The sequence below is a fragment of the Suricata suricatta genome, chromosome 5 (genome assembly GCF_006229205.1).
Source record: "Suricata suricatta isolate VVHF042 chromosome 5, meerkat_22Aug2017_6uvM2_HiC, whole genome shotgun sequence".
Classification (NCBI taxonomy): Eukaryota; Metazoa; Chordata; class Mammalia; order Carnivora; family Herpestidae; genus Suricata; species Suricata suricatta.
The window spans coordinates 102,997,306-103,012,952 of NC_043704.1; the positions used below are offsets into that span (position 1 = coordinate 102,997,306).

Sequence of the window (15,647 nt, forward strand, 5' to 3'; positions counted from 1 at the left end):
TCCATGCTCAGTGAGGAGCCTGATATGGCTCAATCCCATGACCCTGGGATCATGACCTGAGCCGAAATCAAGAGTTGGATACTTAACCAACTGAGCCACCAAGGCACCTTTATGGCTTTTTTTTTTTTTAAACATCTGTCACAAAAAGGTCTGAGTCAGATACACAATTATTGAAGGCTCCTTCCCATGTCGAGTCCTCCTGGCTCCCCTTCCATCAAACAAATTAAAGAGTTTCTACTCTATATTGCCTCCTGGGATCTCACATAGTCCCACAGCCCTATTCCTTACTTTGCTTCTGGCTGAGTCATCCAAATCCTTGTACTCAGGGTGAGGAATCTCTGGATGTCATATGCAGCAACTCAGTAGAGTCATAGAATTCAGCTAGGCAGCATAACACACCAATCTGAAATGTTTGACCCATTGTCCCAGCTCCAACCTGTGGGGGAACACAGGCCTTTTAACCGGAGGGTTGAGTGGCAACTTCTGGTCCAAATCCAAAGTACTTCTCTGCAACCTCCTGACACTGATGCCCATGTCCCACACCTATGTCTGGAACATCACTGTTTTCCCAGCCTGAACCTTTACTTCCATCTGTTCCTACCCTTCTTAGTTTTGTCTCCCAGAAGTCTTTGCTGCCCTTGAATTTATCTCAACCTTCACAAGTAATATCTTGGGAACCTTGCTGTATGTTAAGATGGGGAAAAGGAAGAATAGTCCTTTTTGGCTCAGAGCTACTGGCAGATACAGCCTGCTTTCTTTTCCTTTCTCGTCCCCAGAAAATAAGGAAGAGAGGGTTTGGTGGGTGGGTAGGATTTTTGGAAAAGTGAAAGTATTATGAAAGCTAGGAAGCATTTTTGGTGATCCATTTGGAGTCTTCTTGGCAAAAGATCATGGGAGATTGTTATTGCATGGGGAGTTTGAGGATGGTGTCTCTGACTGCTGGCTTAGATGGGAAGAAGCCAAGAACAGGCCTCTTAGGTCCTGGACTCCAGAAACAAAGAGAGCCTCCTTGTTTCCTTCTTAATGACCCTACCCACTTCCTAAGCCTCGAGGAAGGGCAAGGATCCTAGGGAAATCCAGGCCCTCGGTTTTATTTTTCTATAGGTTTTATTTTTCAGGATTCTGCACTACATGTAGTGCTAAAAAGAAAGAGATCCTAAGCAGTGTAAGGAGGAGAAAAGTTTTCCTTGACCGTCCTGGGGTTCCTGTCCAGGTGTGAAAATTGAACTGACAAAGGCAGATTAACAGGAGAAAAGCTTGCATATTTATTTAATATAAGTTTTATGGGACACAGCACACTTCATAAGGAAATGGAGATCCAAAAAATCAGTTAGACTTGAGTATTTTATGATACCTTTGATGAAGAGCAGTCACATAAAAATATAATCGGCTAGGAGCATGAGGTAATTGTAATGAACTGGAGGAAACTTAGCAAGGCCTGTTTGTCAGGATTCTTCTTAGTGTCCCTTTGTCTTTGAAGATGATGATGCTCGTTTTCTCCCAGGACAGAGGAAACAAAACTTCAGTGAGGGTTTTAGGACCTGTTTCAGGGAAGAAAGGCAGTAGGGGTGGTTGCAGGGGATGGGGCCTGGGGGTGGGGGGTGGGGGTGAGGTGGGTTGGGGGCATGGAGGTACCATCAGATTGGCCTTCCTGCTTCTGCCACTTTCTCAGACTCCTTCAGCTTAAAATATTCAATATGCCAAGGTGCTATCTTTTGGGGTAACATGTTCTGAGCCTCAGCAGCAGTAATGACTTGTTGCCCAACAGTCTGCAGAATTATCAATTCTGTTATCAGTTATCAGTTATCAATCTTAACACCAGCCCCAGCTGCCTACAGGTCCCTTCAACTCCCTGACCTCCTAAGGGCAGTTTATTTTGGACTTTTCACTTCCATTCAATATGGGTATTACTGTCATTCCCACAGGGCCTGTCAGGAAACACTGTCAGCAGACCTCAAGTTCTCTGTGGCCATGGCCATGGTAGGCTCCAGGGTGGGTGACTTCATCACTTCATTCTAGCTGTTCTCATTGGGCCATGGCCATTAGAGACTCCCCTAGGAGGAAACTCTTCTGATTTTCCATTTAGCTTGACCTCATGTTTGTGGGGCCCCTTCTGCACCCCTGAATCTGTTAGGGTACACATATGAATCATCTGGGGGCATTCAGTCATGACAGCTCTTCAACCATTTTTCTCCTCACTGAGCAGGCAAATTAGTTTTATGTTAAGGTTAATAGCATTTATGCTTCAGTTCCTTCAGATGTGTGTGTAACTGCTGAGGCACCAGAGATATAATAGATAGTGCATTCCAAAGTGCAAAGTTAGTGCAAGCTTCCAAAGTATTTAGCAGAAAAGTGTTATAGACCCTTGAACTGTTCACCCACATCAAGGACATTTAAAGGATTGAAGGGAGTAGAAACAAGAGAGAGATGGGAAGTGGATTTTCACAAAAAATATGGATTCACTGAGAGTCTGATCATAGCCAACGGACAAGGAAACCTCCTTGTCAAACCCAATGCAAGGGGCCTCAGGAGAGCTAGATGAGGGTCTCCACAGTGGAGTTGCAGTGATCTGGGGTCAACTCTGGTGTGGGAAGTAAACCTCAGTGTTGAGGAGTGGAATGGCCAACAGCTCTGGTGGTGAGAAAGGAGGGGTGTTATGTTGGGACAAGATGTTACTTGCAGACTTTTGAGGCTAAGAACACATATATCCTGTGCACCAAATGTAGGTCATAACACAACAGAGAGCTGGCATAATGTTCTCTTAGGTTCTATGCCAGAGATCCACACAGGGGCAGACAGAGCTGATAGATGATAAAGGTCTGCCTAGATTCTGAGGGGCTCGAATCCTAGATCAGGTACCAGTGGAATAAAATGGAATTCACCAAGGGCAACATAGCTGCAAAGTGAACAATCTGTTTTCTTTTGAGGGGGAGCTGAACCTCCCAAAGAACCCACAAAATGAGAAAACTTGGAGTCAGCAAATGACAGAACCAGTCAATTCACGACTTTCTGGTGATCCTCAGACCCTGGAGACATCAGAAACCACAGCAGGTAGAATGGAAGAGGCAGAAATCAGCAGGGTAGGAACAAGAGAGAAAGCAAGCACAGCCTCTTCCCCAAACTGGGTCTTCTTGTCTGTCACTGGCCCTGGGCGCCATATACCCACAAGGAACAGTTCAACTATAAACAACAGTTGGAGTTTTAAGCTTTAATTTAACTTAGATGTAGTAAATACTGAATTTGAGACTAAGTTTGTGACTTAAGAAGTGGACAAAGAAGTCAGAACCTGCCTGACTTTTTATATCAGGGCAGAGGGAGAACTAATGCCACTAGATAAGCAAAATTAAATTGCTATCTGACAGCATTCCAGGAGTCCCATTACTTCAGTGGGCTGGTAACATATGTTTATGGCTCCTTTCATGTAGTCAGTATACATTTGTTGAGTTATACCTAGCACCAGGGATGCAGAGGTGAAATAACCAGTGTCCCTGACTCTGAGGAACTTTTGTCAGAGACTAAGTGGATATGGTCTTTGCAGTGAGATTTAGAGTCTCGAGTCACTTACAGCTACCTCTACTAAGTGGTCTCACATAATGCCAAATCAGACAGGAAACCCACAGAGCCTCACTCTCCCCAAAGTTCTTAGGTATACCCTAAATCAAGAAAAAGCCATCACGGGACACACCTCTAGTCATCATTGGCTGATGGTGTGACTTATCTTGGGTAACCTCCTTAACTTGCTGTTACACTCTCCCAGTGGGAGATCACTGTCAACCCAATTCATCCAAGGTCAAGTGGAGGGATGCTTGTCACCTCTCATGGAGGGTTATTTATGTAAATGTCAGGTCTGAAAGCTGAGCACTGATAGTATCTGGACATTGAGATAGCCACATGTACTGCCCTGAGAGGCAGGAATTAAAAAGAAAGATGCATGCAAAGCCTTATATTAAAGAGGAGAGAAAATGGGTGTGGGTAAGAAGATTGAGCAGAAGAAAGGCATGACAGACCAATGTGTCTTTGGGGCAATTTCTTTAGAGACTAAAGTTGTAGCAGCTTGGCTGAGCTTAAGAGAGCTGAGCTGCTAGATGCCTGGGTAGCCCGTTAAAGCAAAATGGAAGCAAGGGTCTGCCAGAGTTCAGCTCCAGCAGGTCCAGGGCTCCCTGAAGGATGGACGGTGTGGGCGAGAGAGAGTGAGAGAGTCTTGAGTTTATCACAGTAGTGACTTTTGCAACAGCGTCCAGGCCTAGAAAGTAGTGAGTTATCAGTTAATTGCTCAGCTAGGAGGAAAATTATATGTTGCTTGCCTTAGTCGCATTAAGGTGTATCTAGTTTACTCATTTTTTCCCTGACCAGGTGCAATCATGCCTCAGGGACAGGGCAGGAGGACAGGCTGCTCCTGTCACTAATCAGCAAAGCACTCTGAGGTTTGGTGCCCAAGCAGAAATGAAAGTTACAAGAGGGTAGATACTGGTCGCTCCTCCCTCTGGAGGGGCCAAAGCACCAATGATGCCCAGAGTTCCAGGCTTGGGCTTATAGGTGGTGCCTTAATTATGGTTAGCAAAGGTAAGGGTCCTTTTAACTGAAGAATTGTGAACTCCGTGGATTTGCATGTTAGGGAATAGGGTGGTTAGAGATGGTTCTGGAGTCAGAATGTCTAGTTTATAATCCCAGCTCTGCTAATTACTAACAATGTGTTTTGGGTTCATTACATAAATTCTCTGAGCCCTAGTTTACTCATCTATATGACAGGGATCTCAACAGTATCTGCCTTATGTAATTGTTATAGTAAATTGAGTGAAACAATGCATGTGAAGTGTTTGGCTATAATACGTGCCCACTGGCAGTTACAGATTTGGGTTTACTTGGCTGTCTGGGGGAAAGGGGCTGTGAAAAGAAAGGGTTAGAGAGTGTGGTGATGGATAATCCACTCTCTCTCAGCTTCCTGGGTATTAACTTCCGAATCTAGAAACTCAGTTCCCAGAGAGAGAAGGAGCTTTCCAGAATACCTCACAGGTGTTAGAGGAACTTCAGCTCCCTGCTCAAGTCCCGTTCAAGAGAGTGTCAAGCCCAGTCCGATGAATTTTGACAGATTTGACTCACTTATAAGACTACTGCCACCATTAAGATAAAAGAATATTTCCTCACCTTCAGAGGTGTTTATGTGTCTCTTTGCAATCTATCCTCTCTTCATCCCTGTGTCCAGGCAACCACTGCTTTACTTTCACTATAGATTAGTTTTCATTGTTTAGAATTTTATGTACTTGGAATTATACAGCATAAACTCCAAACTTGTGTTTGGCTTCTTCATTCAACATGATGATTTTGAGATTTATCCTTGTTGCATATATCAGTAGTTCATTCCTTTTTTACTGATCCCTTGTATGGATATATACCATAGATTGTTTATCCATACACCTGCTGATGGACATTTGGGTTCTTTACAATTGGTGGCTATTATGAATAAAACTGCTAAAAATATTTGTGTATAAATCCTTGTGTGGACATTTGATTTCATTTCTCTTCATAAATATCTAGGAGTTGAATGACTGGGTTATAAGGTAAGAGTATGTTTCTTAAGAAATTGCCAAATTGTATTCCAAAATAGCTGTACCATTTTTCATCTCCAGCAGAGAAGAAAACTAGCGTTCCAGTTGCTCTACATTTTGCCAATACTTCGGATTGTCAGTCTTCTTTTTTAGCCATCCTAGTATATCTCATTTTATTTGCATTGCCCTAACGACTGATGATGTTGAACATGTTTTCCATGTATTTAAGCCTTTGGCATATCTTCTTTTATGAAAGATGCTTGTCCGTAATATTTTGAGTTAAAAACTATGTGTTGAACAGTAATATCAAAGTATCAATGACCACACGAAATGACAATTTTGAGAAATCCCTTCTCTAAATCCCCAACATGCCTTTCTTGTTTATGCTGCTCCTAGAGAGTCAACTTTATTATTTTTACTTTTACTTACTTATTTTTTGAGAGTCAACTTTAGAGTGCTGCTAACACTACTACTTCACTATTTCTTTTTTTTTTAATTTTTTTAATGTTTTATTTATTTTTAATACAGAGAGAGACAGAGCATGAGAGGGGGAGGGGCAGAGAGAGAGAAGGAGACACAGAACTGGAAGCAGGCTCCAGGCTCTGAGCTAGCTGTCAGCACAGAGCCTGACGCGGGGCTCGAACCCATGAACGTGAGATCTGACCTGAGCTGAAGCCGGAGGCTTAACCGACTGAGCCACCCAGGCGCCCCACTATTTCATGTTCTGTATATTTTGCTGGTTACTCCTCATGGTCTTTTTCTTATGACTACATTGAATTTGCCTGCCTATTAATGAATATTTTGTTTTATTAATTCCACAGATGGATTACATATCTATTCTTTTCAAATTGAGGATTTGTACAAAATGGAAACTTTACAACCTGTGTTGCAGCGAATTTGTTTAAAGTTCAGAAATTCTATATCCAGATTTTATTTTATTTTTAACTTTATGGAGAATGATTATAGATGGGATGGAAGGAATTGAGAAAGGCAGGAAATGATTAGAGAAACATTTCCTCAATTTGAAATTGTAATTTTATGCTCAGAGGGCCTCCTGTTAGTTCTTGGCACTGCTTTGCTAGAGGTTTGGGTGCAATTACTCATCACCATGCTCTAGAGGAAAACTCAACAGCCAAGGGATCGAGAATAGCCAAGAAACAGGACACATACATTCAGCCAGGCTGCCCTTGGTGAGCAAAAACGAGTTTGAATCCCTGAAGAGTCTGGGGTAGGGGCAAGGAAAACTGAGGGACTATTAAGGAAACACAATTAGCAAGATGGGAGAATCTGAGGGGCTTACTGAGAAGAATTACTTAGGAAGAAAAGTTCTGGCCAAGAAAACAGTAGGAACTTGACAAATGTGGCTAAAGCGGGGCAGGACTGTTGTGCTAACAATGATGTATAGCCAACAAAGTGTTGGCAGGATTATGCATTCCAAATAGTTCCAGATTAACATTACAGATGGGAGAGGAGTGTTTATTACAATTTTGTGTGAATAGATACAGGGCTGAGAAAATTAAGCGTGAGAAAAGTAACCATAGGAAAATGTAGAAGGAATATCAGGGCAGGAAGAAAAAAACTTTCCAAACTTGTTTGGCTCTGGACTAGCCTTCCAAGGGTGCAGTGGTGCAGACTCTGGAATTCAACAGTCCAGGTGTTAGGTACCTTCTCCTGCCCCTGGTGAGTACATGACTATGACAGTTGCCCTGGGCTGTCCCTGCTGTTTTAGCAGAGCTGGTGAACCTTTGGCTAGCCCAGCATCCAGAATTTGCTTCAGCAAACCACACCTCTTCCAAAATATGCCATCTGTGGGACTGTGAATCATGTCTCCCCGACTTCACACCAAGAGGTGTACATGCATGTGACTCTACTCTAGATCAGTTAGACTCCTGGTCACACTTACTGAGCACTTGCTAGTTGCCAGGAACTATTCATTTTTGTTGTTTGTTTTTAATTAAGGTATAATTGACAGATAACATTATATTAGTTTCAGGTATACAACGTAATGATTCAATGTTTGTATATTATGATAAATGATCACCATAATAAGTGTAGTGAAATCCATCATCACACACAGTTACAGAATTTTTTTCTTATAATGAGAATTTTTAAGGTTTACTCTTAACAACTCTCAAATATAATATACAGTATTATTAATTACAGTCACCACACTGTACATTACATCTCTGTGATTGATTTATTTTATTACTGGAAGTTTATAATGTTCGACTCCCTTCACCCATTTTGCCCACCCTCTACCTCTATCAACCATCAATCCTTTCTCTGTATCTATGAGCTTGGTCTCTTGGTTGTTGTAAAATCCACATATAAGTAAGACCATATAGTAATTTTCTTTCTCTAATTCATTTCACTTAGCATAATGCCCTCAAGGTCCATCCATTTTTGTTGAAAATGGCAAGATTTCATTCTTTTTAATGGCTGAGTAGTATTCCATTCTGTATATATATCACGTGTGTATCTATTGCGTCTTTTTATCCATTCATCCATCAATAGACACTTAGGTTGCTTCCATATCTTTGCTATTGTAAATAATACTGCAGTGAACATGGGGGTGCAGATATCTTTTTGAGTTAGTGTTTCTTTCTTTCTTTCTTTCTTTCTTTCTTTTTTAATAAGTAGGCCCTATGCCCAACATGGGGCTTGAACACACTACCCCAAGATCAAGAGTCATATGCTCTACCAACTGAGCCAGGCAGGTGCCCCTGAGTAAGATGTTTTGTTTTTTTCACCAGGAACTATTCTTAGGCCTTCACATATATTAATTCACTGAATCCTCAGAACAACTCCACGAGGCAAGTACATTTAGTAGATGAGAAAATTGAGGAAAAGAGAGATAAATGACTTACTCAGGATCACACAGTTAGGAAGAGATTTGAAGTTGGCAGTCATTTCTTGCTGGCTGCAGAAAAAACTGGGAGAAAGGTATTTCAGCTTTTTCAGCCTTTAAAGTAGAGACAGGCAGGAAAAGAAGGGGGTGGGAGATTTTGAATGAGTCACCTATGATGTCTGCCAAATCTGGTCAGTTTTCTTTTTCTCTGTTATTAACTGTTTCTTCCTGCCTGTCATGAATTTGCACATGATTCAAAAACATCTCCAGTGTCAGACTCATTGCTTCACACACCCACATCTTTTAAAAGACTTGCAATTTCATTTTGAAATTGATTGCATTGTAGTCTTCACAGTCACAGATGTCATCTGAAAATGGCAGATACATTTACAGTCTCTGACAGCTGACGAGAGACTGACCACAGTCTTTGATTGATGACTGGTATGGATACCAGAACGCTTGGGGAGGGATATTTGAGTAAGGGATGATCTCTGAAAATGGGCATCTCAAGAGCATATCTTCTGTATCGTAAGATATCTGCTTTCCTACATAACCTGGTATCCTGAGTTCCTGAACAATGAGTACTAGGATTACAAGAACTCATGGAATATAGCACCGATGTAACTTAATACTTTCTTCCCTCCCCAGTCCTATGTCTGCCTTAAAGAGGGTGAGTATTGACAACAAGAAAAGTCTAGGTTTGAGGCCCACTGAGCTCCCAGGCCCATCCAATCCTCAGTCCTCCAGATTTCCCTTCTGTCCACCCGTCGGCATCCTTAGGTACAGCGCTCCTTGACCTTCTGCTGCTGCGGCACAGAACCTGACCGCTTTGTAGCCCTACTGCTGGCTTACCTGTTGATGCTGGTGTCTGCTGAGCCACTGGAGTGCTCTCTCGAACTGAAGAAGGTCTCCTTATGTGACGTTTCACAACTCATTTTTTTAAAATACTGGAATAGTGACATCACTCCCTCAGTCTCCTGTGATCCCCTGAAGATGCTTCTGGGCAGCTTTGGAAGAATTTTGGGTAGGACCAAACAGCATCTTATCCTCTATTAAAAGGTAATTAAAATTAAAAGCATGGAAAGGGTGCCGTTGATGAAGTTCTGGGGTGATGGTGGGATGGTCTGGAGCCAACGGCCAAGAAAGAATTCTTGAAGACATGTTTGGTGCGACAAGGTGATTTTATGAAAGCACAGGGGCAGAACCTATAGGCCAAAAGAGCTGTACTGGGGTTGTGATGAGTAGTTGAAAATATATCTGCAAGTTGGGACGGAGTCAGGGGTAGAATTAAGTCTCTAAAGTATTTTGGAAGCAAGTGTTCCAGAACCTTGAAGAGCTAGTTGTTTTCAGAAAATCCCATTTATTACTGTCTAGTAAAACATTAGTCATGAGACCTTTTCTGATGTATTTCAGGGGCCATAAGCTTGGAGTATGATTGCCAGCATATGTCTTGGGGGAGTTGAGATAAAGAAGTTTCCAAAGGAATTTTTATATGTTAAGGTAGACTTACAAGATCCTGGGCGGGGGGGTCAGGATAATGTTAAGTCAAGATTCCCTTTTGCCCCCAGCAAAGTGTCATCATGGAGGCAGCTGAGCTCCTAGAGGGCGGTCACTCTGCTGGTTTCAAGGGCTTGTCAGTGGACCGTAGGCAGTAAGGGAATTTAGTTTTTCATTTGCTGTAGTTTCCCACATCACCTTGGCAAGCGCTTAAGCCTCTTTCCTTTGTTCTTGAGTAGCCAGGAGTGTCCGAGGAATATCACACATGTTCCCGTTAGGTGTGTGTGGGGGGGTGCTGTTATCCTGTACTCTGCCCTCAGCTTGCCCCGCCCTGCCTCGTCACCTGGGTGGCTCAATCAGTTAAGCGTCTGACTCTTGATTTCGGTTCCGGTCACGATCTCACCCTTTGTGAGATCAAGCACCAAGTCAGTCTCTGCACTGACAGCATTGAGCCTGCTTGGGATTCTCTCTCTCTCTCACTCTCTCTCTCTCTCCCCCTTCCCCACTCCAGAGTATGCACTATCTCTCAAAAACAAATAACTAAACTTAAAAAAATTAAAATCAGGGGGCACACACACACATATTTCTTTTTTTAACAACATGGGTTTGAATTGCGTTGGTCCACTTATACATGTGATGAGGGGGCATGAGGCAGGTTGAGGGCCAAGCACAAGCCCCGCCCCCCCCGGTGGAATATGTGTGATATTCCTCAGGCACTCCTGGCTGCCCAAGGACAAATGAAAGGGAAGGAAGAAAACAAATGCTTAACTGACAGAGATCACAGTCACTCAGGACATGAGTCTCCATCAGTTTACAAATATCTTAGTAAGTAACAAGAAAAAGGCAATCTTATCAACAGTCTAATCTCCACAAATCTATAGACTCAGTTTCTTGGAGCCCCTAATATCACATTCCCTCCACAGCGATGTGGGGAACAAGGGCAAGAAGGAAATGGTAGGTAAAATTAAATTTCCTTATAACCTACAGTCCACTGACAAATACTTGAGGCAAAAACGGAGTAAACCATTTCTCTAGGAACCGCCTACTATTGTAATGTTAGTGTCTTACTAGAGGGAAAACAAGCTTAACTTGACAATAGCGAGGCCTCTGGCATCTTGTGAGTCCTCTGTAGCATAGGAAAGTCCTTCTGGAGGCCTCCCTTTTGCTTCACCGCCCCCCCGCCAACTCCATAGTATATGACCAGCCACTCTTCACAACCCCAGGGCAGCTCTTCCTGCCTCTGTCCCCGTGCTTTAATAAAGTCCCTTTTTTGCACCAAAGACATCTTCAAGAATTCTTTCTTGCTGTGGGCTCCAGAAACCCCCCTCCCACTACCATTCCGAAACCTCATCACATGGATTTTTTTTTCAATAAATACAGTAGAGTACTGTAAATGTAATTGTATTGTCTCTTCCTTATGATTTTCTTTCTTTAACAATTTTTTTTAATGTTTATTTTATTTGAGAGAGAGAGAGTGCGCGCGCGTGAGTGGAGGAGGGGCAGAGAGAGAGGGAGACACAGAACCCAAAGCAGGCTCCAGGCTCTGGGTTGCCAGCACAGAGCCGGAAGCGAGGCTCAAACCCACAAACCGTGAGATCATGACCTGAGCTGAAGTCAGTGCTTAACTGACTGAGCCACCCCATGCGCCCCCTTATGATCTTCTTAATAATATTCTTTTCTCAACTTACTTTATTTTAAAAATAATAGATAATACACATAACATACAAAATATATGTTAATCAACTGTTATCATAAGGCTTCTGGTCAATGGTGAAATTTGGGCGGAAGTCAAAAGTTATGCATGGAATTTAGTAGTAGTGCCCCTAACCCCCTGTTCAAGGGTCAATTGTATATGTATGTTAAAGATATAATTTTACTCATTAACCAATGAAGGAATCAGGCAGGCATTATAACTCTAAGAACAGATGTCTTTATAGATCAGAAATATTGAAATTCATATGTAAATGGAAGCAAACCGGTTTCTCCACAGGTTTTTCCATGGGGCTGGGGAAATCAACCTCTATCAGTCAGGACAAAATTTGCTTGTTCACGAGAGTCATTTTGCATTACTGTCAACCACTTACAACTGAAAATGTTCTAAAATAGCCCAAAGACACTGAGAGATTGGAATCAGATAACCTGAGGCTCTGCTCTGGTCAGTTCCTGCTTTTCCAGGAAGCAGGACACTCTTTCTACAACCCTCACAGCATCTCTCCCCCTTGATGGCCAGCAAATTCCAGGTACCATTCACAGAGAGACAGCCTTAATGCCAGGGTTCCTGGGGTTAACATGAGCTCCAACATTGTTTTTCTTCCTGTTTCTCTCAGGGCCACGTGTTCCTTATGTAAACAGTGCTCCTGGAGGCCTGCCAGATTTCTAATACAGGTATAGAGATCAGGCCTCCACTGGGACACTAGCTGTTAAGTGGGAAGCTTTGTTTGTATTGCTCTTTCGGGGGAGGGTGTGGTGTGAGGATTGGTGCGGGAAAGACAGGTTAGGACCGAGATGTGGAGCATCTTCTGTGCCATGTTACAGGTTCTGGTCTTGACCCCAAAGCCAGTGGAGAATAGCCATGGTCTTTGGAATAGATCAATGTGATCATCAGGGCTCGGTTTTGATTAGATAACTGAAGGTAGCATGAAGGACACACCATTGGGAGGAAACCAAAGCTATTTCAGGGGGTGGGAGGGGTGAGATGAAATGGAGGTGGTAAGTCTTAGCTTATGGAGTTGCCTTGAGTGAACAAAAGTGACTTTTAGAGGATTTTCTGCCCATCTCAAAGACCCACCTTCCACTCTTCTCTTCATTTTATCTCCAGATTTGTCCTCCTCTCCCTTCCTACCTTCTTGAGGCTTCCCTTTCTCCAACAGCCCCTAAGCTAGGAGAACACTCAGCCACCAACCACTGTCCAACACTGTGACTCAGTCATGTCTGAAATGCTTAACAGGATTCATGCTTTGTGCAAAGATCCTATATACACTTTTCAGAAACCAGGGTGTCAAAGGCAAATAACCCTGAACAAGGAAGGTAAGGACACTAATTTTACTCAGACTCACAATAGAAAGGGCCTTCTAGATGTCAAGTTCAGAGTGTCTCTGCAGAGCGGTTTCCCCTAGGGCTTTTGTAGGGAGAAGCAGGGAAGTTATAGATACAGTGATCTTACAGTTGGAGTTTCTTCCTTTATCAGGGAAAGCCTCAGTCAGTCAGCTGATCCAAAAAAATATTTATTTCTGGGTCTAGTTAGTTGCATTTTGTTTTGTTTTGTTTTTGGTGTTTTTTTGTTTCTGTTTTTGTTTTGGAAGGGTGGTGGTGTAGGGGCCAAAGGCAGGCTGCCTCAAGATGGGCCACTTTGGCATACAGATTATGCTCAGCTGAAAACAATCAAAACCCAAAAGACTCAGGAAGAAACTTTTTGCTCCCCTACAAATGCCTAGAAGAATGTGGACAGAGGATCTGCTCCAGGAAGAGAGCTATCACCATAGAGAACTACATCACGTGACACGAACCAGGAATGGTGACAGAGGAGCCCAGCAAGGCCTGTTTCATCAAAGTCCCCTCTGTCCCATTGCCTCTGCGTGGCCAGCAAGCACTTGTTTACCAAACATTCACCCTTTCATTTTCCTGCAAAGTGTATTCCTTCCCTTTGAAGTCCCTGACCCCTGTCCCCTTCTCCTTGGTTCAGAATGACAGATATACCTCATTTTGCCTGAGTGTCTTTGGAATTTCCAGGTCTGTGTGGATTCCCTATACAGACAAAATTAAATTGGATTTTCTCCTGTTAATCTATCTCTTGTCAATTTGAGTCCAGTTTAAAGGACCTTGAAAGGCACGAATGCCCTTCCTTCCTCCCTTCTGAAAGGAAGAATTCTTCCTCCCCCATTGGGAATGGGTCAACTCATCCAGTCAAGGCTATTTATAAAGAGACAACAAACCCAAAATAGAGTCACTTGTGTAAGCCCACATCACCAAACCAAGACTTCATACCTAACCTAACTGCAGTTTCACCTTTCCCAGGAAAATAATCTTAACCAGTCAGTCTGGAATTTCCTGGTCAGCACTAGTGAGGAAACTTGCCTGATAGACCTCTGCCATCCCCCAAAGGAAGGTGACTTTGCCTAAAACAATCCATTTTTTACTAGTAATATCCTTGACCTGACCCCTGCTGCCAATAACATCTCCCATTTTGTACAGCTTTTGGAAGTAATTTTCTATTTGCTTGATGGGATGCTGCCCAATCCATGAACCATTGAATAAAACCAATTAGAGCTTCAAATTTACTCAGTTGAATTTTGTCCTTTAACAAGACAAAGACTAGGAATTTGGAGGGTCTGTGCCTGGCCCTTTCATGGGTAAAGGAGGGGGTGTCTGCAAGTCTTTCCAAAGGGGAAGGGGTAGGTTTTTATAGGAGCCCTTTCTAGTAACACAAAAGGGTGGAGGATTTAAAAAAACAAAAGGTTGGGAGGATTAATCTGCCCTGTTTTCCAGAAGAACAGGGAGCAGGTAAAGTTCAATTTTGTCTGTGATTATGGGTTTATAGATAAATCAAAACTCCAACCTTACTGTAAAGAAATGACACATTATGTCCAAGAAGTTTAAGTGCTGATATCCTGACTCCCCGTATGGCAACTCACTCTTTTTTACAGAGGGTAACAAATCCAAAGTCTCTCAGTGCCACAGTACCATGCAAGTCTCATGAACAAATGGGTGGGGGTGAGCACCGGTATAACCTGTCTCGCATGCGCCCCATGGAAAGGGGGAAATGCTTCTGAGCTCCGTGTGAGGGAATGTGGGCCCAGTGTTGAAAGACCTTGTGTTCTTAATAGTTGACGTACAACATTTTATTAGCTTTAGGTGTACAACATAGTGATTTGACATTTAGACGCATTAGGAAGTGCTCACCATGGTAATTGCTGTTCCCATTTGTCATACAACGTTATTACAATATCACGAACTGTATTCCTTTCTGCTGTACTTTTCATCCCTGTGACTTACTCATTTTCTTTTTATTATTATTATTATTTTTAATGATTTTTATTTATTTTTGAGAGACAGAGATAGTGCGAGCAGGGGAGGGTCAGAGAGAGAGGGAGACACAGAATCTGAAGCAGGCTCCAGGCTCTGAGCTAGCTGTCAGCACAGAGCCCAATGCGGGGTTTGAACCCACGAACTGTGAGATCATGACCTGAGCCAAAGCTGGCCGCTTAACCGACTGAGCCACCCAGGCACCCCGACTTACTCATTTTCTAACTGTAAGTTTGTCCTTCAGTCCCCTTCACCTTTTGTTATACCCAAGTTTCCAATATCGCCCCCCAAAACCAGAGACTACCAGGCAGACCTAGTCACGCATGCAAAAGCAAAGGGCAGTTTTATTACCGGCTGAGGCTGGCCGAGCCTAAGCTCGGGCTCACAGACTTTACCAGCGCAGTGGATTCATGCTGAGAGCCCCGAACATGGGGAGGCAGGACTTTTATGAGTTTTGGGAAGGGGGAGTTACAGGACATTGTGACACAGGTACAGGCGTTCAATCATTACTATACGATAGATACCATTGACAGCAGGTTTAACCATTCATTGATACTTTTGGTGGGAGCCAATCACAACATTTAGAGTATTGACCAATCACAGAGTGGGCCCAGGACCCTCACATAGGGCGTGACTAGTCTTGAGCAATAGGTGATTATCTTATAGCCTCCATCTTTAGGCCCGCCCTTAGAAATGTTGAAGGTGTTAGCTGGCCTTTCCTGATTGGGTGTTAC

At 43.0% G+C, this 15,647-nt stretch overlaps 1 long non-coding RNA gene across 3 annotated transcripts; it reads right to left on the minus strand.

Moving 5' to 3' along the window:
• Positions 1 to 367: 367 nt before the first annotated feature.
• LOC115292069 lies at positions 368 to 10,127 on the minus strand. 3 transcript variants are annotated; one of them, XR_003908785.1, is made up of 4 exons: positions 10,090 to 10,127; positions 9,247 to 9,443; positions 8,414 to 8,478; positions 368 to 436 (listed from the first exon to the last, which is right to left on the minus strand). It is a non-coding gene; the product is annotated as an uncharacterized LOC115292069 (long non-coding RNA). The 3 variants fall into 3 exon arrangements; XR_003908783.1 differs by lacking the exon at positions 368 to 436 and adding an exon at positions 1,263 to 1,541; XR_003908784.1 differs by lacking the exon at positions 368 to 436 and adding an exon at positions 1,263 to 1,541 and having other exon boundaries at positions 9,905 to 10,108.
• Positions 10,128 to 15,647: the final 5,520 nt, after the last annotated feature.